Source organism: Cottoperca gobio, chromosome 8, assembly GCF_900634415.1.
Source record: "Cottoperca gobio chromosome 8, fCotGob3.1, whole genome shotgun sequence".
NCBI lineage: Eukaryota > Metazoa > Chordata > Actinopteri > Perciformes > Bovichtidae > Cottoperca > Cottoperca gobio.
The window spans coordinates 4,000,553-4,027,803 of record NC_041362.1 but is presented as its reverse complement, the minus strand read 5'-3'; the positions used below and the strand labels follow the sequence as shown (position 1 = coordinate 4,027,803).

Here is a 27,251-nt window from a genome sequence, read left to right as displayed (position 1 = left end):
TCAGTCATTTCTTCTCTCTTTTTTTTTGGCGTTTCCAAACACGACAGCAAGCGTCATACACAGCGCTATCGGTCCCTAGTACCTCCTTCCTGATGACATCCGTGAATGACAGTGAGCTTCGTCTCTCGGCCAAGTCACGGCAAGTTTTTATGACTCTTTAATCGCCTAATCTGATACAGTGACCATTGTAACAGCCAGGCATTAGTCCTCATGCACCTCAGTATCCTTTCCCTGGACACACACTACTGTACACTGTGCACACCATCCCTGCAGATTCAAAATTGACTGCTTTGGTGGAACATAATCTTCGACAAATTTCTCTGGCATTAGCAACCATTTCCTCTGTGAATCATTATTAAATAGCTGAAACGCGATTTCAGCGGACACAATATTGCACTTCCTGAACAAACGTTTCTATGTGCGGGCGAAAAAATGTAACAACTAATCCAACAGATTGAGGAAAAGAAAGTCTCAGGTCATACATTTGAGGTCAAAGACAGCATTGTCAGGATGTGGGTGGGGACCCTGTTACTGTAACAGAAGCTTCCCCCTCTTTACCAAGAAATCACTGGCCTAATTAGCCTTTTAGTTAGCACTCAACACAGCAATTAGACCAGTCTAATATTAGAAGTGCTCAACAAAGAGAGAGTGAAACAATTCATAGGAAATGTATGACGTAGCAATAAGGCTGGAGTTGACACTGAGACAAAGTGTATTGCATTCTACACAGCACGGGTAGCCACAGGCACGCTCGCACGTCTGGGTGATACATATTTTCCCTTCGAGGACAAAGACAAATGTTCCTCCTCTGTTCAGATAGCTTGTCAAACAGCATGAATGGTGCAGGAGATCCAACAAAGTCAGAGTCCAGCAGGGTAAATGGCTCAGCTGGCCACAGAGATAATCATTACACTCATTAGGATTCCGCTGTGCTGTCTTCGAATCATTGAGCACCCCATGCCATTAGAGCAAAACTGTCATGCTGGAGGCACAGGCAAGCTTTGTGGGCCAGCCACCCAGCTGGGACAAATGTCTTCACATGGCGGTGCATTGTCTTTTTATTAACAACAGCAAAACTGAGTTCTCTTTACAAGCTCAACCTTATTTTAAGTCATGCTAGTGGCATGACGTTGGTCGGTCGGTCCAACACTTTTGTCCGGGCTGAGATATCTCAACGACTGTTGGATGAAGTTTTGTGCAGACATTCATGGATGAAGCCCCTTTGGTGATCACATCTAATCTAGCGCCACTAGCAGGTCAGATATTAAACCTAGAATAGCCGTGATGGAGGAATGGCAAGAATCATCTGCAGACATTGATGGTTCCCAGATTAATCCTGTAGCAATCCCTCGACTTTACCTCTAGTGCCACCATAAGAATGGATGGCCATCATTGTGGTACACCCCCATCACCTGCCCCTCAGGATTAATTGTAATAACGTTTTATCTATCGTCACCACCTGGTCACATTTCAGTTCAAAGCAGTTTTATATCATTTTGCATTTTACGGGATTCCACAAGCTTAAATATATGTATTTGTAATCCTTATTTCCATTTTAATTTAATTATATGGAATCTGAAATGTAGGTGAACTGACCCGGTAGTCGTTGGATTAAAACATATCTATATGCACAACGCTAAGTATGAAGGTCAAAGATTGAAATGACATGCATGAAGATGTAATAAACATTTATTTGGTTTGATCACTTTCAACTTTTGCTTTCAATTCCTTTCTGGGTGGATTTGAGGATTTGTTTACAACCCGTCTGCCTGAGCTGCTTTCCTTAAATTGGTTGAAAATGTTTTTTCGTTGTCTCACAAATCCCTGAGATCAAACACAAAAAAATAGATGTAGCAACTTTAAAATGCAGACATATCTTTGGGGCAACTGGAACCACTTACTTGTCTTTACATTACTATTCTGGATGCAAATATGTCACAGCAATACCCTCGCTCATTTCCATAATCCTGCCGATAAGGGAAGTGGCTGGTAGCATCCCCGAGAAAAACATTAAAGTTTTCAGATCCTGACTGAATACTGTAGCAATAAAGCTTCTTATAATCGCACAATGAATGTGCTGAATGTTGTTCCACCTACAGCTGGTTGGTGGAGCTGAGAATGCGGGGGCTGTCAGCTTTATAGCAATCATGACATTAACTACATTTTTATGTTTCACACGCTTAATTCATTACACTTGTTTTCCTTCCCTGTCGCTAGCATAGGAACGGCAACAAAACAGAAAACATTTTCAGGTTCAGACGCACATACACAGCCTTGCAATGGCAATAATATAACACTCTCTGGTCATAAAAGCACACAGCAATCCAACTAGTTTAATGAATGGCAAACTGTGCTTTCAATCGGTGAGCTTGCATTCCTGAGCCCTTTAGAATATGATCTACAAAACAATGAAGTGCGCTAGAGATAGACAAGGCGCGAGGCAGAGAAAAGGAAAGACTCCTTGGAACTGCAAGCTGAAAGATGGGACAGCCACAGCACAAACAAAGAAGGATGGTCAGTGAAAGCAAGAAATAATGCAGCATTCAATGGTTTATGCCGTCTATGTTGTTCTTTGCCGGAGAAAGCTTTCTGCATGATGATAAAGTCTGCCTTCACAAAGCGGCAACTGCCTTTGCCCTGTTTTTTCATTGTGTACCAATCATCTGCACGCTTTGTGTAGGATTGTTTCTCCATCTAAATGGCTGTGAGCCACCACCTCTTCCTCTCTTCCTCACTCCATCCTCGCTTCTGTCTCTGGTTGATGAGTCAGGGAGCAGCGAGGGGTCCAAGATATTTGCATCAGTACCTCGGCTCATTTCCTTTCCTAATGGGAGACATGGGAGCATGGCAGCAGACAGAAGTGGGGGCTGCGGGACAGGGGGGGAATAGACGGGTGGGTGGAGGGGTTGATGGAGCAAGAGATAGACAGCTAGAGACAGAGAGGCTATACAACAAAAGACTGAATGATGAAGTGTGTTCAAGTAGGCTGGTTGGCACTGGAGAACACATTAGCATTAAAATAGCAAACAACCAGAAAATGTAAATGGTGCAATTTTCCACGAGTGAGTCATTTGTAGCCTTAGTGTGTTGATTAAAACCGAGGTAACACTGTAATTCATTGTTGCTCGCACTATGTGACTAGATCCATCTAGACAACCCCTTCTCAACTTCCTCCTCTTTTACTTTGAGATGCTCACTGATTCATCCACTCTGCTAGTGCTGTCGGTACTTCTACAGGAATACTTGTGTGTGCAAGCATGTGTGCGGTAGCGTTATGTGCCCTTTTGTGGTGGGCAATCAAGCACCGCTCACCGGTTCACTCCAGTAGAGGAAGAGAGGCCCACACATCATCCCCATGACAACACTACGCCTGCTTGCCAATACGAGCACCTCTACCTATCGAAGTCATTAGGCAGGCAGCCTCCAATGCATTACCCATTATCAGATGGTGCATCACAAGCAGCTAAAACCCTCACAGAAAAATATGCACCAATAAACAACAACGCGATACAAGAACATTCTGAGACAAACACGAGTGCAGCCTAAAGACCTACGTGGCAGCTAATGGGAGTGCGATGACAAAAGACCCAAATCATTCCCAATCCCTGTCTGCTCCCTCTCAACGTTGTGGGACTCTATCACCCAGCTGCAGGAGTGGATTTGGACCTGGGAGCATCCCTGTTTGCCATCCATCTGGTACTGCAGTGCTGGGAATGGATTCGGTGTATGTCTGCTTCTGTTTGCAGCAGTGGACGATTGCATGCCAGGTCCCTGGGATGGCACCACTCTGTGCAGAACCTAATGCTAGCATTATTGCTCTCCAGGGGAAATGGGGTTTGTGTCCCAGCACAGCTGAGCAGGCTACAGGCTGGAGGGGGGGGGTGGTTTAAAGAGGCGGTTGCCAACTATCGAAGTTTTCACTGAGGGTAAGGCCTACAGCGACAGTTAGAGGAAGGAAGGGAGGAACTGTACACACTAGGAAACAAACATCCGTCACAGACTTCTGCTTTGTCGCTGCATTACTATAAATGCGAGCGCCTCCTTTCTAACAGCCAAGCACTGCAGACGCCTAGGACTGGAAACTGAATAGTGATACATCAGACCACATTTACCCCATAGAGTCCTGTTTGGAATTGGAACAGCTTCAAACACTTTTGCCTTCCAACATGGTCGGCCAACACATTGTACAACTAGTTCTTTTCGAACATAACCCGGCCCTAAGACGCTCTTTACCTGGTAAATGCCCAAAACCTTAAAACTCTTATTGCCAGTTTGTAATATTGGCTTTCCGTTAAAATGTCTCTAATCCCAGAGAGAGTTATTTTCTCTTGACATGATAAAGCTCCTCCAGAGACCATGTAAAAAGTAAAAAGATCTTAAAGTAGATTTCCCATGTACTACTCCATATCACAAATGTTTCCTCTGAGTGATCTGTCAGTCATCAGTTGATAACCAAACAACTGTTCATGTTCGAGGTTGCACTCCAACTCCCTTTAAAGATGATAATGGCGATTGTTAAAGCGGCAGTCTCCTCTGTCCTTCTTTAATTGGGATTGACATTTAAATGGAGTAGTTAATGTGTGCCAAGGACAGAGTATGCCATGTTAACAATTAAAATGCTGCTTAATGGGCCATGCCAGGGCTATTTTGAGTGCATGTTGTGGGAGAAAGAATAGAGCATACTCTATTAGTCAGAAACCAGAGCGTTTCCCTAAAGTGGGCCAAGGTCAGATTCACTCCTTCGTTTCTGGGCTAGCTGCTCATCATCCAGGCACTTCAAAACCCTAGATAAAGTGATTAACATAAACACCAACCTGGGAGAAGGCTTTTAGCATACAAAAAGTGGCCATCATGGATGTTCTGTCATTTATGCAACACCTCTCTAGGCATTTAGAAAAGCAGGGGCTACTAGACATCCAATTTGAGCTGAGAAGTGCCCTCAGGGCCCATTACTCATCTCTTTGAAAGACAGGTTTCCTCTCACTTCTCGCTCGCTGTCTCTCTGATATAAAGCTCTGTAGGTCCACGCTGAAAAGAAGACACGGGCTCAGATAGAGAGGGAATTTGATCAACTTGGCTGGAACTTTTGGGCTTGGAAGATCACAGAACCGACAAGAAAAATAGGCAAGAAAGCAGGAGGTGTAGCACCCGCACACGCAACTCTGGGGCTAGGTGTCTCAAAGGCGTATGTGTGGACGGGAGGGAAACGGGATGGTGTAGAGGGGGGTGGAGGAGGAAGTTGAATACAGAAACACAGAGCTCCAATGTGCGTCCTCCCCACCAGTCCTGTCCTTCTGCCTTCATCCCTCTGAAGGCTCCAGTGTACCCCTGTGTCCCGGACCGGAGGGGGAACAGTGCGCCTCTCTGTGTTTTCCGTACCTTATGAGGGGTCAGTCTCCCTGCAGGCAGCTTCACTGTGTGCTTTTGGGGTTAGACGTGAGCCTAGGCCAGAGGACGCCTGTGTGTTCGTGTGCCACAGAAACATTTACAGTGAAGGAGGAGTGCCTTGATATAGGCTGTGAAGTGGGCAGGCCGTCCGGACCCAGCAGAGGCCATGACTGAGCACAGTGTTAAAATTATTAAATAAATTATTTGCACTCACTATGTTTCCATCCAGCTGTCAAGAGGATTTCAAGCAACTGTATGAAATGCTGTGAAAGATATTCTTCCTGTGTGCTCAAAATGGCTACGTTGTTAAAAGTCAAGGAGAAGAACAATTTAAAGCACTTACTTGCCTTTGTCCTTTCGCGGTGCTGACATTTTAAATTGTGTCTTGAGACGTTTAACAAAAAGTGGTTGGCAATATATTGAAATGAATAGTCAAATTATGCCACATAAGTCATGGGCTTTTATCTAAATGTATTTCTAAAAAGTGGGCAAAATAAATTGTGAACTACTGTGTGTTTCCATCAGATGGAATTATAGTAATGTCCTCAAGAGGATGTAACAAGATTATATAAGTAAACTAAATGCTGCCTCCCCCCTTAGATGGCATTTACTGTATTTCATTTAAATGAATTAACTTCTCCTCTGTCCACACACACTGATTGTTTCTGCCCCTATAAAGAGGAGGAATGACTTAGCAACAAGCGTCTCCGCTGGATTCACGTTGTTCACTTTGTTTGGTGTGACTGATGCAAACATATATTACCAACACAAAAACAACTTCAGCAAAAATACAAAATACAAAGCAAAGCAGAGAATATCAATAACACTCTCATGTCTGTCTGTTGAATATAAAGCTAGCATCAGCTGCTGCTTAGCTTAGCTTAGCACAAAGACTAACAAACTAACAAACAGACCAACTAACAAAACCTAAGTGTATAAAACAACAAGTCGCCTTGTTTTTTACCGGGGGATTAGTGAGAGCTATCCACCGGAGAGAAGGAAGAGACTAGCTGCTTCTTCCCGTTCTAAGTCTTTAAGCTAAGCTAAGCTAACCGGCTGCTAGCTTACCGCCAGAGAGCAAATAAATGTATTTCTCAAAATGTCAAACTAATCCTATAAAACCAGTGGAGTGTGTATTAAACACAATTGAATATGAAGCTAGCATCAGCCGCCGCTTAGCTTAGCTTAGCACAAAGACTAACAAACTACCAAACAGACCAACTAACAAAACCTAAGTGTATAAAACAACAAGTCGCCTTGTTTTTTACCAGGGGATTAGTGAGAGCTATCCACCGGAGAGAAGGAAGAGACTAGCTGCTAGCTGCTTCTTCCCGTTCCAAGTCTTTAAGCTAAGCTAAGCTAACCGGCTGCTAGCTTACCGCCAGAGAGCAAATAAATGTATTTCTCAAAATGTCAAACTAATCCTATAAAACCAGTGGAGTGTGTATTAAACACAATTGAATATGAAGCTAGCATCAGCCGCCGCTTAGCTTAGCTTAGCACAAAGACTAACAAACTACCAAACAGACCAACTAACAAAACCTAAGTGTATAAAACAACAAGTCGCCTTGTTTTTTACCGGGGGATTAGTGAGAGCTATCCACCGGAGAGAAGGAAGAGACTAGCTGCTTCTTCCCGTTCTAAGTCTTTAAGCTAAGCTAAGCTAACCGGCTGCTAGCTTACCGCCAGAGAGCAAATAAATGTATTTCTCAAAATGTCAAACTAATCCTATAAAACCAGTGGAGTGTGTATTAAACACAATTGAATATGAAGCTAGCATCAGCCGCCGCTTAGCTTAGCTTAGCACAAAGACTAACAAACTACCAAACAGACCAACTAACAAAACCTAAGTGTATAAAACAACAAGTCGCCTTGTTTTTTACCAGGGGATTAGTGAGAGCTATCCACCGGAGAGAAGGAAGAGACTAGCTGCTAGCTGCTTCTTCCCGTTCCAAGTCTTTAAGCTAAGCTAAGCTAACCGGCTGCTAGCTTACCGCCAGAGAGCAAATAAATGTATTTCTCAAAATGTCAAACTAATCCTATAAAACCAGTGGAGTGTGTATTAAACACAATTGAATATGAAGCTAGCATCAGCCGCCGCTTAGCTTAGCTTAGCACAAAGACTAACAAACTACCAAACAGACCAACTAACAAAACCTAAGTGTATAAAACAACAAGTCGCCTTGTTTTTTACCGGGGGATTAGTGAGAGCTATCCACCGGAGAGAAGGAAGAGACTAGCTGCTAGCTGCTTCTTCCCGTTCCAAGTCTTTAAGCTAAGCTAAGCTAACCGGCTGCTAGCTTACCGCCAGAGAGCAAATAAATGTATTTCTCAAAATGTCAAACTAATCCTTTAAAACCAGTGGAGTGTGTATTAAACACACTTGTTCTTGGCCCTGCAAGTATTGGAATATATGAATAAATAGTAGGCTATTACATGTTTGATAAATAGCATTTTTATTTCTTCTATATATTTTCTTCTATTGTCAGTTTGAATATACAGGTCAAGCTACTTAACAATATTAAAAGCACTGTATTTGTGGGAGGATTTTATGGATTTGTCAAACCTGTGAGTAAGAAACTCTAAAATAAACCCGGGAGGGTTTGAATAAAACCCAGTAATTTGTAAGTCGCATAGGTAATTTATGTATGTGAGAGTGACATGGATATTTATACCACCTCAGTAAAGGTGGATATTTCACTTGGATCAACTGTAGTTTAATTCCATTAGTGTGTGCAATGGATGAAAAACAAGTTCTATTCATGCCCCACACAATCCATATCTTTTCAAGTATATTTAATACTGGTGTATGAGGATGAAAGAGAAAGTAAGAGCACCAGAAGAAATCAGCAGCCAACATGTTCTCTTGTTCAGATGTTACCTCCTGTGTTGTCTCTTTAAGTTTACCATCAAAAAACATTAGCGGAGCCGAGAGCAAGTGTGTTCTCTTTCAGTGAACTAGCTATTGATTTCCTACAGACTTTTGTAGTTCAATTTGGCTTTGAAGAAGAAGAGTGTTTCGATTCTTGCCTCGTTTCTTAGCACAGAGTCACTGAGGCGTCACCGGGCTGCAGATCCTGTACCACTGTGTTCACACCACTGGGAGAATTAAGAGACAATAAGCTCCCCTTTGGTTATTTGGTATTCTGTATGCCAGTTTAACTAAAACAACCAAAAAGGACAAATGTTGTCCAGGATAATCGTGAGATGAAATGTTCATATAAATCCATCCCTAACCATGAATAAGAAGTACATACAGTCTTTGAAAATAGTGTGTGTGTGTAAAGATATTACACACACTAATAAATCTGCAGATAACACTTGCTAAAAGGGTTTGAGTGAAACATTTGAAATACGCTGACAACAAATGCATCGCCAGTCTGGTTCAAGGTGTCCAAATCATGTCCATTAGAGCAAAGAAACACATCCTTTTAAATAGAGTGTCAACAGTACAGTAGACAGGTACTAGTGCATAGCAGATGTGGGCAATATGAAAGCATTTTCTAATAAAATATTGTTGCCTTTTAAAGTCAGTGTCTGTACTCTCCTCTCCGGCCTCTCTCTCTCTCTCTCTCTCTCCTCAAGGTTTGGCTGAACAAACTAAGTATTGGCTATGTGTGGCTCTTCCAGAGAGCAGGTATATCCATTCCTCCCCTCTCTTTATCTTTTGCCGTGCCCCCGCTCTGACAGCGGTGTCGTTACAATTGTTAACCCAACCCCGGCAGCACCTGTTTTGTCAGCAAAAATGTTCCCAGGAGCAGCGCGCTGAAAGATGCCCCTTCTTCTCTTTACTGAGAGGGAAAAAATATATATGGTTCAATTATAGGGGCTGTCAGGCAGCCAGTGTGAGTTTGTGATGGCCTGGAACTAGCTGAAGGGAGATAAAGGCAACTCGTGCAGTGGTGCTCTTTGTGGGTTCAGCTTTTGGTTTGATTGGCGAACACAAAGAGAAATCAACTCAATTCAAATTTGACCGTGAAGAGTGTGCATTAAATCAGTGGTGGAAGCAGTCTTATTTACATTTTAGGACAGGCTGGATGTACTGTAGAAACACTGACTCACCAAACAGGTAAGAAATGGAGAGAGACACGGTGAATCAATGCAGTTAGCAGAAGTGATTTAGTGGATCAGTGAGTCGATGTGTGCGTCAGCCGTGTGAGTAAAGAGCTGATGTCTCGGCTGCTGCAGGGCTGAAAGGGATTTTAAACTGGAGGAAGTGGAGTAAATGTAGGATCTTGAAGAGAAGAGAGCTGCCCTTGCTTTCTTCACCCACTCTCAGCCCACCAGTTTGACACAGATGATAAGAGGCCTCGAGCAGAGTGTAAAAGGCGCATTACCAACAAACATTCATGCAACACAGAAACACCTCAGATATAAATGAGGAGGAAGATACCGCAGGAGAAAGAAGTACACTCATAGATGACACAAACTGAAAACTGTGAAATAATACTGAGACTGTGGAAAGGATAAACAAGGTCAGTTTCCTAGAGCTGCTTAGCCCACATATGGGAAGAGGGTGATAATCTGACTTTTAATCAAAGGCCAGGCCACTGATAGGTTCGCTAAGCCCCAGCTCATTGTGAGGAGGCGGCAGTCCTGAATGCTGAATGACATCAGCAATTCTGAGCTACGCCAATAGCGGCATCACAGGCCCATCTTCAGCATCACCACCGACGCTATCAGGCTATCTGTGGCGGCCTGAGCCACACCCATCAATATCCAGCCTCCTCTCCTCACAGCTGGCATGGTTCAATAAGAGACACAGTAAAACAAGAGCGTGTGCCTCAGATCCAGCCCTGCAGACTGTGGAGGTTACTGTTATCAGCATGGATTAGATGTCTTTCCAGCCTGATCAATGAGAGATGGAGGTGGGTGGGGGACTTTGGTACCACCTCATGCGGGCTGTAATGACTCCGATATCTGATATGTGGAGCTGCGGGAGGCAGAAGAGGAGCTGTTTACTGTGCGGGAGATAAAACATGCCACTCCCAGAGGACGGCCGTATGATTGTAAGCGTAAAACCAGAGAAACAAAGTCTCTCATTAACACACACACACACACACACACACACACACACACACACACACACACACACACACACACACACACACACTTAATAAATGAAGTTGTCATTCCAAAGTTGAAAATGTCTGAATGGTTGCACAGATGTGTGTCGGCATCCTCCTCCCCTGTGCTTTAACAGGAACAATCAGGTCAAGTGCAAGACAAGTGTGACTGTTCTACTGACACGCCCATGAAGCATTTCTATAAAACAACAACCTCTTGTAACTTGTTAATTGTGTAGTTTTAGAGCAAATACTTGAGAACGAGAGCTGTTAACATTTTGAACTTGGGAGGAAAAATAAGATTGTGGGCTAATATTTCAACTGTGATGGAAGGACGAGACTCGTAGGTACGGACAGTTACAAGTTCACCTGCAGCCCCGGATACAGAGCTGATCTGAATATCTGCGGGGTGCCTGTCTTACCCGATGGCTGTACAACACCAGAAGGTTGTGAGTTCAATACCAGGGCTGCCATCATTGTGCCCCTGAGCAAGGTGCAGGGAGACCCTGTAGTTAGTTCACTATAAGTCTCTCTGGATAAGAGCGCCTGCTAAATGACCTGTAATGTAATAAACTATTTATCATTTGCAGCTATTTCATATTTGGGTGACAGCAAAATGTCTTCAGCCTGCAGCTGAACATTTTATTATTTTCAGATCCTGGTATTTACTTCCCCGCTCAAACATTTATGCTACAGTAAGCCTCAATTTTTTATTCCAATCTTTATCTATGTACTTCCAGTACGATCCAAGTCCTATTTCACAGTAATACAAGATAGCAGGAGTGTATACATTTTGACAAGAATCCTTGGAAGCAATAACCTCAGCAATAGCTTTTATCATAACAGACTTGTGGAGAAAACTACTACACTTTCATAGTTTCATCACAACAAGAGACTGTTTAGACCGACGCTAAAGTGAAGTAAGGACAACTTGTGCTCAAACAAATCATTCAAAAGCTTTCAGGGTGAATCATCAGAATAATCCCTGCCAGATAAGTATATTTTACTTAACGTAATTCATTTTATTCATACAGATTTAGCAAACAAACAAACAAACAGCCTATGATGAGAGATTATTCTTCACTGCAGCGTTGCCTGGGATTTCACCCTGAAAAATGTCTTTCTAAACTTATGAATTCCCAACATGAGTTACTATTATAATCCTGGCAGTGGAAAGCCTGGAAAGTGACGAGGACAAGAGCTCAACACACATAAACTAGTCTTCTCAGCTATAAATAAAGAACACTTTATAATCACTGACACTGTTATGCCCTTGAGCAAGGCAACTAGCCCACGACTGCTCCGGCAGCTCCGCTGAAAGACTGCGGTTGTGCTGCTCAGATGTATGAATGTGTGTAACTGAATAAATCAGTGTGTGTGAAGCAGGGCGTCGTTGAAAAGCACCTCCATAAATAAATGTAAAAGTCAATACCAGACACACAATATCTGCATATTCATGAAAGCAATCTATAACTGCATGTTTCTGATCAAATGATTTTAGCCGCCGCCCTTCCTGCAGTTGGACCCAAACAAGCGGCCTATTTAACGCTTGTTGTTGTTGTGCGGACCGCTTGAGGAGGTTTACCTGGCCCGACACACTGAGCCAGTGTTTAACCCCGGAGCGCTGTCATTCATCCAGCAGCAGCTCAGCAGCATGAACGCACCTCTGTGTGTGTGTGTGTGTGTGTGTGTATGTGTGTGTGTGTGTGCATGTGTTTGTGTAAGTGAATGCGCGGCTCTAACACTGGGGCCAGTGTGAGTCGTTACACATCTGTGAGTGTGAGGGTGTATGTATCTAAGGCTCATGGCAGTGAGGCGAACTTCTGGTGCTTTCGTTTAATGATTTCATAACAACGAATGAAAATGAGATCAAATGAAGCTCAACGCAGACGCTGAACGTGCGTCTGAAAGGGAGCGGCACTCGGCTTCTCCTGACTCCTGTTCCCTTTTCACCTCTGCCAGCTCGCCTCCTTGGGGCTCAGGGCTCAGAGGGGAGGTGAAAGTGTAAAAAAGCGTCATGAGAGGACGTGCGGGGGGGAGGGAGAGAGTAAAACCCAAAACTGGCCTCCCCAGGGTTGAGTCACTTCTCCAGCTCACCACTGAGGAGCAGGCAGCCTCTGCTGAGTCCGTCCCCGGGCTGCGCACCTCCAGTCGGGCATGCCATTCTGCCAGGCAGGAGGGCTGGAGGAGGGAGGGGGCTCGCAACAGCAGGCCTGAGGCAGGCTTGGTGCAGCTGTCAGAAACCGTGATCCCACTTCAAGCTTTACACGATGCACCAACCCAGGCCAGAGGAGGGACTCCGGGGTCGAAGGGTACCGCCACGCCGCTCTTTCAGGGAGACACAGAGAGCACGGCCAGAAGGGCCCGTGTGTTCATGCCTTGTTTATTATAGAGATTTTGCATTTTCATTTTAGCAGCTTGTCACTCCTCACCCAACCCCTGCAGTGTGTCAAGGGAAGGAATGATTTATCAAGCATGCTTGTTAAAGTTATTTGTGTTGCGACATCTGAATTATTATGAAATGTGGGGGTTTGTAGACGCTTTTGATTCATCTTGACTCTTGAGCATTCCCAAAAGGACATGTTTAAACAAAATAAAATGCTGTGTAGATAACTCGATGCCTAAGCAGTGAAGAAGTATATTGCAACGAAAGAAATCATTGTAAACCTATTATTTCAGAAGGCACATCCCACATACAGATGTTAAAAGCATGAGTCTTAATGTTTTTAGTTTAATTTAGAATTAATTTCTTCTGCTATGACGGTGCTGCCTGGCCCGACAGGACAGTGATGTCCTCCAGTGCCAAGCCTCCCCCAGCTAATTGGGAATTAACTGTGTGTTTGTATTGGCAAATGGAAAAGCGACCAGCAAGTGCGTCACCGTTCTAGCACAAAACTTTTCGTAGAGTCCAACTGAAGGTCACTTCTGCTACTCTGACCGTTTTCAGCGTTGGATGAAACCGAGGGTATCAAGTCACACACAGAGAGGGAGAACCATAGAGGTTAACAAACAGTGTGTACATCAGACTTGGGCCTTGCAGGCTCCAGCTGTGTGTGTTGCTCAGTGTGGACTGGTCACCTTGCCTCAGCAGGTGATGATACCACAGATAACAGCAGTAAGGAGGAGGCTCAAAAGAAGGTCAAAGCAAAATGGTGAGAGGTCACTTGAACAGCTGATGTGCAATATCACAGAGAAAATGATATGGTGGGAGGCAGAACTGCATCCACAAACATGCATTGTTATACTGTAGGTGTTTGAATACGCTGCCTTGCATATAGGCACATTTATTTACCTGCAAAGTGTTGACCAGCAGTGGCAGTAAGCACTGCAGCATGCTTAACATACAGATACAATTTCATTTGTGTGAATACATGATGTTAAGTGTGTGAGCCACTTGCTAGCCAGTCAAGCAACCTCACCCTGATTTGCGGGAGATGAGAAAAGGCTGGAGGCCCTGAGGTCAAGAAAAAAGAGTTCTTGCCAAGAGACGGAGACGGAGATGTTCTGCTTCAGCCCACATCGTGGTCATAATGAGGGTGTCAGTATAAAACACTCAGCGGTACATCTATGTAGACTCCTGTCGGAAACAGTTTACACTTACCTCCATCAAGCTATGTGGGCTGAGGATGTGGATGCTTCTCTCTCTCTAAGTTCCCAAATCTCTCTCTCTCTCTCTCCCCAAATATCTCTCTCAGTTCCCAAATATCTCTCTCTCTCTCTCTCTCAGTTCCCAAATATCTCTCTCTCTCTCTCAGTTCCCAAATATCTCTCTCTCTCTCTCTCAGTTCCCAAATATCTCTCTCTCTCTCTCTCAGTTCCCAAATATCTCTCTCTCTCTCTCAGTTCCCAAATATCTCTCTCTCTCTCTCAGTTCCCAAATATCTCTCTCTCTCTCTCTCTCTCTCTCTCTCTCTCTCTCTCTCTCTCTCTCTCTCTCTCTCTCTCTCTCTCTCTCTCTCTCTCTCTCTCTCTCTCTCTCTCTCTTCTCTCTCTCTCTCCTCTCTCCTCTCTCTCTCTCTCTCTCTCCTCTCTCTCTCTCCTCTCTCTCTCTCTCTCTCTCTCTCTCTCCTCTCTCTCCTCTCCTCTCTCTCTCTCTCTCTCTCTCTCTCTCTCTCTCTCTCTCTCTCTCTCTCTCTCTCTCCACAAGGATGGGGTTTCCAATTCCCCAAGTGGACAGAATGCAGAGTGCAGCCTCGCGGTGACCCCTTTCACATGGAATATTAATGCTTTCGGTCAAATGACCCCGTGAGATGAATAAGTGTCTTCAGCATTGAGCGTGAAGCCACTTTAATGCACCTCGCTGGGACATGTTTCCCCAGCGGCTTCCTGAGGTGGAAGTTAACACCAGTATGCACCTAAAGAGTGTAAAGGCTTGCAAACATCTCATGGTGGTTATAAGTTCTGAAATGGGTGAGAAAATGAAAACATTTAAGGTTGATTAACTTGAAATCAATAGAATTTATGTCATTTCATTAGTTAATGATGACAAAAAGTGTTAATTTCACTAAATTTGGTGGGTTTTGTGGGATATTGAGGAGGTTCAAACTGCATTATAGCTTTAATTAGGGTTCAGATATTTGTTAGAAATGTCTGTTTACATAATAATCTCCTTCATTCCTTCACACTGTTCCACTCGCACACAAACTGAAAGTGGTTCCTTATTGAAACAGTCAGCTCCAACTCATATTATACAGAATTTGTACATTATTGAGGAATAACATTATGCATATAGCAGTGTACATATAACATGATTTCAAGTCACAGTTTGAACTTCTAGGTGTCTTTGAGGTGTGTGCGCGACAGACGTTTCTCTGCAAATGAAGCAACGAGGCGCTTGCACACTTGATCACTTTTGTGAAGTACTTAGTTTTTTCCCCAGGTTGGCAAAGCACGTGCAAAGTTACCACTCTCTGTACACGGTAAATCCAATTAGCGATAGCAAACATTACAACTGTGCGGCTGGTTTCTATGTATGTTCTTGCTTATGATGAATGCAAAGAAAAAAATACCCGACAGCTACACCTAGAGCTCCACTTTGTGAAGAATCTGCAGTCTGCTAAACAGTTTGGTTTTGATTTGTTTTGCTTGTTCCACGTGTTTTGCACCTAAAATTAGGACATTTAAATATCGGGATATGCTCCGTAACAGAAGGAAATGTGCTCAGCAATGTGTCAGCATCTGTAACATTAGAGAGACTCCAGCGCTTCACGCTCTCTAGGAGAATGTTAAAGGTGGTTCTTTATCTGAACTACTGCTCTGGGAGTGTTATGGTTTCTCAGTAACAACACAATTGGGGGACTTAAATAAAATGTTCCATCTTCTCATTTGTGTAGCTGGCTTAACTGTGGGTTGAATTTGAACGCAGGCTGCTGCAGGAAGCACTCACACTCTACCAGGTGAGCTACCTTGGAATTTGCACTTTTACATTTATGTTACACATTTCCAAACAGACTGTAATTACTGTGCTGTATTCCTGAAAGCAAAGGACCTTTAGCAAACGGCTTGTGACAAACACGTGCCCCATAAAACACCATCTCCTCCTGCTCTACCTCCTCTAAAATCTCTCAAATGCCAAACTCCCTAAAGCAAAAGATAGCCTAATAAAAAAAACAATAGAAAACACAAATGACCGCGAGAAACTTATAGCACACTTTATCATAACAGCAAGACAGCTTGCAGCATTCATCAACCAGGTCCACGCAGCTCTAAAAGGTGCTGTCCATAAATAACGTCCGTGCAGAGCGGCCGCACTGTGTCAATGTCGACTACCGAGCTCCAAAAGAGGTGTTCAGTAGAAAATCCAATAGAATCAAATGACAGTTTCACACACTCGCTTTAGGATGGACTGATTCCAACATCTGTATTATGCATATATCTGCATTAGTGGTGTGTGTGTGTGTGTGTGTGTGTGTGTGTGTGTGTGTGTGTGTGTGTGTGTGTGTGTGTGTGTGTGTGTGTGTGTGTGTGTGTGTGTGTGTGTGTGGAATGAATGCCCAACATGAGAGCACTTCCTACAGTTCATTTCCCAGGAGCTTGCATGCAAAGTCACATTGTGTGCCCCTTTAATATCAATGCTCATCAGCAGGACACAAAGATGTACAGAGTTACAGAAACATTTTACAAAAGGATACAATGGATTAATCTAATCTAAAGTAACAGACACTAACATTTGAGTTCCAATGTTTTAAGTTTGTATGAGAACTGTATTAAAGAGCAACGTTAATGTTGTATATGCTATAAATACACGTATATATATCAATAGGCTGCAGAGCAGAGCAGAAAGTGCATCAAGAGGGACTTTTTGACCATTTTCAGTGGAAGATACTATTACGTAAGATCGTACAGTACAGTGTGTCAGGATGGGGGCATAATTGTTGGGTACAGAGGATAATGGAGTTCTTGTATGAAGCAAATGTTGCCAATATGGACACACAGCGGACTAAAAATATGAGTAACTTAAATAGTAGTTTAGGTATATCCTACCTCATTTTTAGAATATACTAACAAGGTGCCAAAAGAAAATGCTTGAATCCTTGTTACACTGATATAGCATCCCCACTTAGTGATCTTTGTAATGTGGATTGATTTAAATGTATGTATTCATTGTTATAATTATCCAGTAACATCTTTCTTCATCACTCATAAAAAAAAAAAAGTACTTTTCTTTCGACCGGTGTGGAGAAGTGGGATTAGAAGTCTGGTGCTGCTGATGCGCAATTACGCATAACGTCTACAATCCATGGTTTTTATCCAAAACATACGCGCCGTTAATCCAAAGCGAAAAACGATGAGCTAAATAAAACTTTACAACACTACATGTGAAGTTGACTCCAGTCTTTCAAAACTGTGCACCTGAAAATATCGCATCAAGATCAATTTCAGCCAAATCAAAAACTTTTGCAGACACTCATCCTCACGTGTGACAATACAAGAAGACAGGAGAGCGCTTTTTCTTACCGGTCCCGTTCCGTTTCAGACTTTCCCGGTGCTCGTCCGTGCCCAGCAACAGTGGAAACAGATTGGTACAGACTGGCTGCCAACACAAGAAAAGCAGAGCTGTCCAGTGCAGCGGTTTTGTCAAGTTAGACATTATGTAAACGGAGACCGGAAGTGCCTTTTAACAATAATGGCGTAAACGTGTTCGCACCGGTGGAGAAGCAGCTGTCATACAACAGCTGTTCGTTTGTTTTAAAGGTCTTTTTGAGATGAATAAATACCTTTCAAATAGTTAGAGTTTATCTTGTATGTATTTTAGTCGAGGATAGGCTTGTAATTTATGTTAGACAATCGTCAACAAACCATCTTTAAGTACTTTAAGAGAACATGTTAAAAGAAAGTTTACAACATAGCTCACCACTTACATGATCTATAGGCCTATTTTATTTTTATTTTCGAGTTTACTTTAATACACAAGAAAAATAAATCAAATAGAGTTTTATTTTGAAAGGCATGACCGGATGTCTTTGCTCTTTTTATGAGTGTTGCTTGACTCTGGTCGGATCACACTGCCGGCTGGTGTAGCTCCAGCAGAACATCACCGATCTAAATTGTTCTTTACACTTGTGACATTAGACTAATTTACAATAACAATATCTATATTACAACCTTATCTACGTAACATTTTATATAACGTGACAAAACTGGTTAATTTTATTTTATTAACTAATTGTTTCTTAATGAACATTCATGTCACTGCACCTCACAGTCTGTTTATTATTATTATTATTATTATTATTATTATTATTATTATTATTATTATTATTATTATTATTATTGGCAGCAAAACATCTGACCTCTGGCATTTCGATCGGCCATGAAAGTGAATACTATTGGTCAAATGTAAATGTGACAGTGTAGTCTAGTCAATGAGGTGTTTATGCTGGCACATTTGAACAGTTTCCCAGACTCCAAAATAGTTACTGCAGGAACAATAAACATCCCACAGCGCCAGCCTTGCTCTCATCATCCAACACAAACATTGTTTAGTATGTTTGCTGATGTTGTAATGTAAATACTCGCCAGTTTTAAATGCCTTTTCAAACTTCATTTGAATTCTAGTTTCCTTTTGACTGATTTGAATCTGAAACGATTAACAGAAAGGCCAACTGTCATGATAGCTGCGGCCCCCGTACACTGGCGTGAGAAACTGACAGAAACGCAAAGAACAGGTTGTCACCAGCGAAGTGATGAATACTCTTGGGTCTCCTATTTATGACCACTTGACATGTCCTTCTTCAAGCAAATGTGCTGGCACTCAAACAAGTGACCATAAAAATAACCCACAGTGAATGAAACACAACACCGGCGTCTCTCCACACTAACACCGGACGTTAGCACCTCTGACGAAGATGCCTGACAAGTCTTTATATAATGTGCATGGTGGTGTTCAGCTTTTGACAATTAAACAAGCCAGAAGCTACTTATTTCACTCATTTATTTAGCTTCCTAAGCACCAGTACTAGTCCTCCCCGCCGGCACACAGAGCTCCTGGTAATGCAGGATGTAAACCGGATTCATAGCCAGTATCATCTGATCGGTCACAGTCTAAACCCTGCACTCCATCAAAGCAGCATGCACCTGCCTCACATGAGGTTCAAGACAACACTGCTGGTGCAACTTGCCCTTTCAGTGCTGACAGGGCTGATTATAGACTTAAATGTATTGGCAAATAAAAAGGAGGTGGGGAATCTGTAACCTTTGTGAGGTGTCTTCATAAAGCAGCAACCTCTAATTCAAACAGAATTAATGCTGCTCCTAAAAGGAGAAGCATTAAATTATGCCTGATGTCCCCTGAGGAAAAGTGAGATGTGAGACTGATGTCTTCACATGTCACTCTCAGTATGAAGCTGCAGCACAGCCAGAAACTTAGTTTACACAAAGACTGGAGACAGTCGACCAACAGGCATCAAATCATCGAGAACTTGTTTGTAAATTGGTAATCGTTTAAGTAACTTTTAATGCAGAAATGGTAGAAAAAGCTGTTTTCAGATAACAATTGTCCAGGTTCTGTACTTCTTGTACTTCTTGGATGGGAGCAGTACGTTTCTGGAGGATCTGCTGGTTGCTTAACAAAAGCTCCTGGCCAAGAAATAGTCCTGCACATAACCCTTTTACACTTTGGTGTTTGCACAGATTAAACACACGAGATACAACATGCTAATTATTGAGCTTTAGGGTGCTGGAAGACAGATTGTGTCACTGCAGGACTGAGCCAGGCTTCCAGTCATTGTGCTGAGCTTAGTAAGCCGCCTGCTGCCTCATATTCACCGCACAGACATCTCCAGTGTAGAACTATTGATTTAAAGTTACATATTAAAACATTACACAACATACGTTTTTAAGTCCAGTCATTCATTTTTATATCAGAATAAAAATAGGTCTTGATTTATGATTCTGTATCCCCGGTCAAATGTATATTCTCTCCCGTTCTCGAGTGGATACTCGCCACTAGGTCCGTGGAACTGTACAGTAAAATCCATAAATCCTGACAGGCCTCTATAGCCCCTTAAACTCCCACTGTTCTCAACAACCGAGGGTGCATGCATCAAGCCGGTTTCCACAGAAACCGAAGCGGCAAGCTGTGTCCATCCAACGAGAACTTTAAAAAAAAAAAAAACATCTTTAAATGGAGCCTTTGAAAGACCAGAGTGCAGCTGGAGACGAGAAAGACAAAAGGGAAGACGGGTGAAGAAGCGATGGCACTTCAGGCAGTTGATTACCTTCAGCGTGAGTGCAGCTAAAGTGGCATGTATGAAGAAAAATAATGGAATATGGAAATGTTAGGTAAAAAACAAAAGGAAGGAGACAGGAGAGGAATGCATGAAAACAGCATTCCATTTAAATGCAACGCTTTCTGTAGATTCTACGTTCAAGACGTGTCTCCCTGCAGCACAGAAGCTTCACATGTATGTATGCAAAACACAGAATGTATAGGAAACATGTACACAGTGCAGACTTGTAAAAAAGGGGAATATTTAGTCTAATTGTCTTAAAGAAGCCATCTCTCAGCAGGTTTTGTATAAAGTGACACTTTAGTGTGACGGTTGCACACCTGGCTGCAGCTTTGAAAAGACACTGAGCTCCTGTGAAGTCATGGAGTTAATGTGCGCCTGTATAAAAGAAATGAGAGGCCACTTAAAATCCCATAACCCACTGCAACATCATTTATAGTTTACTTGTGCTCTTTCTCGGGGGCCACGCTGCTGCCAGTTCATGGCCGCTTGCCCTTGGCGTTGGTTTTAATTAGAAGACTCCAATGGGATTACCTAATTATGTTGCCTGGCCAATGAGGCACTAACGGTAAGGCTGGTACAGATGACAGGGCAGCACATTGACTTGGGGAAGGGGATCAAAAGGCAAAGACACATCCAAACAAACAAGTGTAAGTGGAGGAGACACTGCGTTACAGTTTCCTCAAGCATTTATTGACTTCCTGGAGGAGAACGTGCTTTAATAATCTGCACCAGACACCGTCAGTCAGACTTCAGCTGCCCATCGAGGCTCAATCGATGGGCAGTGGGACAGATTCATATGTGACTGACGGTCACTAAATGAAGAATCGCTGGTAAAGAGCTAAAGTGGGACGGGGAGGGGGAGTGCAGAATAATACAATGGGACAAATCTACATATTGTTAGTTATAATGTAATAATATAATAATATCAAATATTGATTAGTCAGTGCCAATTTATTTTAATTTTCATAAGTTCATATAAATAAGTAAAATTAAATCAAATAATGTTTGTTTGAATTTTTTTAAATGGTTAAAGAGTCTGAGAATTTAGAAAAGCGTTGTATAAATTAAATGTATTATTATTATTATTATTATTATTATTATTACAGTAACGCTGGATATTTCTGAAACGTCACATGATGAATGTGATATCTCAAACTCCTCAATGTTCTGGAATGAGTGCAATTGTAAATATGTGAAGGCTAATCTGCCACTGATTAATATGCACACTTTAAAACATCTCATGAAGTTCCCATTATACACATTTCTTTCAGTATTTGTGTTTCTGTTCACCTGGAATAAGACAAATCACAGAGATATGAATATTAGGGTATTGAATGATAACCTCGAGGTACTGCAGGAGAGTAACTGCAGCCATATGCTCACAGCACCCAACTGTCTTGTGTGATTTATAACTCGCCGCTTAACCTCACAACACGCTTCTAGATTTTTTATTCCACGGGGAGGACGAGGAAGCGAAAGCAATACATAATAATAATAAAGTAGAAATGCCTATTCCCCCGGCTTTCACACGGAGGAGTTGAGCCACTGTCAGTTTGTGAAGACGCTCACCCTCTGGCATGTATCGCATATTTCTATGTGCAACCTCTAAAAAATAGTTTATTGTGTAAAGTCAGTCAAACAGTTGAAATGCAGCGCTCATCCTCTGGGTCTCAGCGATGACCCGATGCATGAGAGTCCTCTTGAACCTACATTACAGATGATTAATCGCCTCCACTCTGTTGCACTGAGGGCTGCGATCGATGGTTAGATACCTGTACATTTACATTTCCACAAGATGATACATGCATAGGAAATGGTCATTCTTGATTATTAAGTATAAACTCCTGTTATATGGCTTTAATTCAACCGTGGCTTGGCTTCAACAGAAGCGAGTGAATCACCAAATGATCATGTAAAAACATATTCATCAAAATGAATAAAAGGCGTGAGTAATAGTGGACATATTGATATCTCATTCTCACTCATATCAGCACATCTGGGCCTATTCAAAAGTAATGAAACAGCCGTAGCTCGTGAACCCGCAGCCTTCCTTAATTACTCGGCAGAGACAGAGAGGCAGATTTATAGGAAAGAAAATGCTTAGATGAGTTGAATACATTAGCGTCTTTTCCAAGTTTCTCATTATGGTGACATTGTTATGCCATGAAAGAAAGACATACAAGAGAAAATATGTATTCTAGCACTTGTGGCTCCGCAGTCATTGGTAGGAAATGAGGCTGCTTATAATCATGGTCTATTAGCTGCATCTTCTGATATAATCTGTCCTCCTTTGGCTCCACAGACGCATGAAAATCATTAATTTTCTCCCACAGTTCCTCCTGAATTCTGTCCGTCTGATGATCACCTGATAAATTCTGCAGGCAACGCAGTAACATCAGGAAACAACATAGTTTGCACAATTAGGCTCCTATCAGCCAAGAGGAAAGGTGTGGGAGATGAAGAAGAAGAAGGAGAAGAAGGAGAAGAAGAAGAAGAAGGAGAAGAGAAGGAGAAGAAGGAGAAAAAAAAAGGAGAAAAGGAATCACGACAGGAGATAAGAAGAGAAAAAAGAAGAAGACAGAATAGAAGATTAGATAGAAGACGAGCCTACCAATCCAGCGATACTAAGAGAAGTCTCCTCCACCCCTACTCTCCCCCCTATTCTCCGCCCCACCCCTTCGCCTCCTCCTCCTCCTCCTACCTCACCTCCCGTCCCCCCTCTCTCCTCATCCCTCCTCCTCCCGCACCCTCCTGCTCTTCTCCCTCCTCTCCTCCTCCCCTCTCCTCCCTACCCCTCCCCTCTCTCCTCTCCCCTCCTCCCCCCCTCTCTCTCCCTCCTCCTCCCCTCCTCCTCCCCCCCTTCCTCCTTCTCCCCTCCTCCTCCGCCGTCCCCCCTCCCTCCTCCTCCTCCTCCTCCCCCCGCCTCATCCCCCTCCCTCCTTCGCCTCCCCCTCCCCTCCTCCTCCTCCTTCCCTCCTCCCCTTATCCTCCTCCGCCTCCTCTCCCACTCCTGCCTCCCTCCTCCCCTCCTCTCCTTCTCCCCCTCTCCGCCTCCTCCTCCCCCTCTCCCTCCTCCTCCTCCTCCGCTCCCCCTTCCCCCCTCCTCCTCCTCCTCCTCCTCCTCCTCCTCCGCTCCTCCTCCTCCTCCTCCTCCTCCTCCCCCTTCCCCCTCCTCCTCCTCCTCGCCCCCTCCTCCTCTCCTTCCCCCCTCCTCCTCTCCTCCCCCCCTCCCCTCCTTCTCCTCCCTCCTCCTCCCCTCTCCTCCCCCTCTCCCCCCGCCTCCTTCTCCCCCTTCTCCCCCTCCTCCTTCTCCTCCTCCCCCTTCTCCTCTTCTCCTCCTCCCCCCCCTGCTCCTCCTCCCCCCCTCCCCCCCCTCCTCCTTCTCCTCCTCCTCCTCCTCCTTCTCCCCCTTCTCCCCCCTCCTTCTCCTCCTCCCCCTTCTCCTCCTTCTCCTCCTCCCCCCCTTCTCCTCCTCCCCCTCCTCCTCCTCATTCTCCTACTCCTCCTCCTCCTCCTCCTCCCCCTTCTCCTCCTCCTCCTTCTCCCCTTCTCCCCCTTCTCCTCCTTCTCCTCCTCCCTCCTCCTTCTCCTCCTCCTCCCCCTCCTCCTCCTTCTCCTCCTCCTCCTTCTCCTCCTCCTCCTCCTTCTCCTCCTCCCTCCTCCTCCTTCTCCTTCTCCTCCTCCTCCTCCTCCTCCTCCTTCTCCCCCTTCTCCCCCTCCTCCTTCTCCCCCTTCTCCTCCTCCTCCCCCTCCTCCCTTCTCCTCCTCCTCCTCCTCCCTCCCCTTCTCCTCCTCCTCCTCCCCTTCTCCCCTCCTCCTCCTCCTCCTTCTCCTTCTCCTCCCTCCCCCTTCTCCTTCTCCTCTCCCCCCCTTCCTCGCCCCCCCTTTCCCCCCCCCCCCCCCCCCCTCCCCCCCCCCCCGCCTCCCCCCTCCTCCTTCTCCTCTCCTTCTCCTCCTCCCCCTTCTCCTCTCCTCCTCCCCTCCTTCTCCCCTTCTCACCCCTCCTCCTTATCCTCCTCCCCTCCTCCTCCTTCTCCTCCCTCTCCTCCTCCCTCCTCCTCCTCCCCCTTCTCTCCTCCTCCTTCTCCCCTTGCTCCCCCTCATCCTTCTTCTCACTCCTCATTCTCCTCCTCCCCTCCTCCTTCTCCTCCCTTCCCCCCTCCTCTCCTCCTCCCCCCTTCCCCCCCCTCTCCTTCTCCTCCTCATTGCTCCTCCCTCCCTCCTCCTACTCCTTCTCCTTCGTCCTCCTCCCCTCCTCCCCTCCTCCTCCTCTCCTCCTTCCGCCCCCCTGCTCTCCCCCCCCCGCCTTCCCTCTCCTCCCCCTCCTCCTCCTCCTCCTCTCCTCACTCCTCCTCCTCCTCTCCACCTCCTCCTCCTCCCCCTCCCTCCTTCGTCTCCTCCTCCTCTCCCCCACTTCGCCGCCTCCTCCTCCTCTCCTCCTTATCATTCTCCCCCTCCCTCTCATTCCCCTCCTCCTCCCTGCCCTCCTCCTCCCTCCCTCCTCCTCCCCCCCCCTCCTTCTCCTCCTCCTCCCCCTCCTCCCCCCCTCCTTCTCCTCCCCTCCTCCCTTCCTCCTCCCCTCCTCCCCCTCCTCTCCGCTCCCCCCCCCTCCCCCCCCCCGCCTCCCCCTCCTCCCTCCCCCTCCCCCCCCTCCTCTCCTCCCCTCCCCCTCCTCCTCCCCTCCTCCCCCTCCTCCCCCTCCGCCCCTCCTCCCCTCCCCCTCCCCTCCCCTCCCGCCTCCCCTCCGCCCCCCCTCCTCTCCTCCCTCCTCCCTCCTCCCCTCCTCAGCCAGAACAGCAAAGAGTCCCACACACACACACAGGCTGTCTGTAATTGCGATTCAAAACAATTTGCACAATTATAATATTTTTGTTCTGATGGCCAATTTTTGGGTTTTGATTTCTTTCCATGGGTTTATGTTTGGACTTCCTCCCACAATCTGAAGATGGTATCAGTGTGAATTTATTTTTTAAACTCAATTTAAAATCCCACATCTGATAGGATTTTATTTTGTGTTCTTTAGACCTTTTAACCCTCGTGTTGCATTCAGGGTCAAATTGACCCGTTTGAAAGTTTGAAAATCTAGGAAACATACTTTAAAGTAATTTTTTTTAACGAAACTTCTTCTACTTAACTTAATTAGTGCAATAAACAAGTAAAATGAAAATGGTTAATGTCATGTATTTGCAATGACTAATCTGGAAGGGAGACGTGTGTCTGGGGAGGAGTGGAAGGAGTTGGGTGAAAAGCATTTTACATGTGTCATCCTGTGGGATGCAGACACAGGCAGGAACATATTTCGAGCCACAATGTCTCTTGAGAACCTTTCCCATTTTCTCCAAGGAGTAATCCGATTTGATAATCGTGAGACAAGAGTTGTCAAACGTGAGAGAGACAAGCTGGCAGCTATTAGGACAGTGTGGGACAAGTGGGTAGAAGTAACACAGTGACACAAGTAATTGACGGAGACGCCCGGTTGTATAATAATAATAATAATAATAATAATAATAATAATAATAATAATAATAATAATAATAATAATAATAATAATAGGGAAGAGGAAACTTTAGGGTGCACATTATCACGTCAAATCTATCAAAGTCTGAAATATGAACTTGCGCCGTTGCGCGGGGCCATTATGATTTATACATGCGTCATTTCTCTGTCGTGTCACATCAGCGCAGACGTTGCATGTTTTGACAGAAGTGCGTAGGCGGTGCAACAAGGTGCTGAAATATGTTGCTTATTGAACTTTACTCTTGTGAATGAGATGCTAGTATTGTGTTAACCTTGCACAGCATTACCCTCCACTATGCCCTTTTATTTTCCACCTGTCAATCAGGAGAATCACGTGACCTCTGCGTGACCTCCAAATCATTTATCTATTTCTGTCCATCTTTATTTCCTTCTCCCAAATTCCATTTCCAATCATTTTCAACTCTCCCATGCAATCACTTCACCTGCTCACTGCCCCACCTCTCACTCTGCCTCCGCCCCCCCCCCCCCCTCCTGTTTCTTTAATCGTTGTGTTTTCTGCTGAAGGTTACTCTTGCCTGCAGGGGCTATGAAAATGTCAGAAAGGCCCACTCCATTTTCAGCTACGTAAATAGCCATTTCCCGCCAGAGCAAACCCACTTTCCCGGGTCTGACCTGGCATGTTGCACATCACACTTCCCACCTCTCTCTACACTACCTGAGCACAATAGTGTGTGTGTGTGTGTGAGGGGGGGGGGGAATGAACAGCGCTCCTTCATTGCTTATCTGTCATTTTGATACAATGGACTGCTTCCATCGTCCTCTGTGTTCATCTCCCTCTCGTTCTCCATTTAAACAACGCAGACTCACGAGGGAGAAGCGCCGCTACACACATTCAAATGAAATGTAGTAATTAACCATCTCTCTAGAAACACCCATATATGGTGTGATAACAAGCAGAAATATGTTCTCACGCTGGAGAAATACACTACCTATAAAAACGAGTAATTCTCAGTGTTTACAGGCTTTAATAGAAGTGCACGTCACGGAATATGGTTGAAATATTCACATATAGTCACACAAATATGCAACAGCCATGCTGAAACAAAATGCTAATTCCACTTTCCAAAATGGACTTATTAACCTTGCCGAAACCACTTTATACTCCCCAACCTGGAACAGCCGGCTCGGATTGTCATAATTCATCTGAACGAGAAGAAATATGGGACTGAGTGTGTTGGTTGACAGACACAGAGAAAGCACTTACAGCGTGCAGGAGAACGACAGAGAAAGAAAGCTTCTCACCCTTCAAGTCACAATTTGCTTCCATTAAAACTTCCCTCTTAAAACTCGAGGAACAAATGTTCTTTCACAGCTGATCGAGTGCGTTTTGTGATATTCTCCAAAAGGTTTTACGTTTCTTCTCTGAATTAGAATAAAAGAGCTTTGGATGCAACAGAAATATTAAACCTGGAGTCTTTTCTTAGCATTTAAAATTATTCTTTGATCTCGTGTTTTCTAAAACAACTGTTCTTGCTTCTCTGCCCCCCCCCCCCCCCCCCGTATAGCCTCACGCCCGGAGATCAAG

At 44.5% G+C, this 27,251-nt stretch overlaps 1 protein-coding gene and 1 pseudogene across 1 annotated transcript in view; one reads left to right on the top strand and one right to left on the bottom strand.

The window, feature by feature from the left end:
* znf385c (zinc finger protein 385C) overlaps positions 1 to 27,251 on the bottom strand; it is a 127,567-nt gene that overhangs the window by 93,783 nt on the left and 6,533 nt on the right. The gene's annotated exons all lie outside the window — the stretch shown is intronic.
* Positions 23,012 to 25,274, top strand: LOC115011750 (basic proline-rich protein-like; annotated as a pseudogene).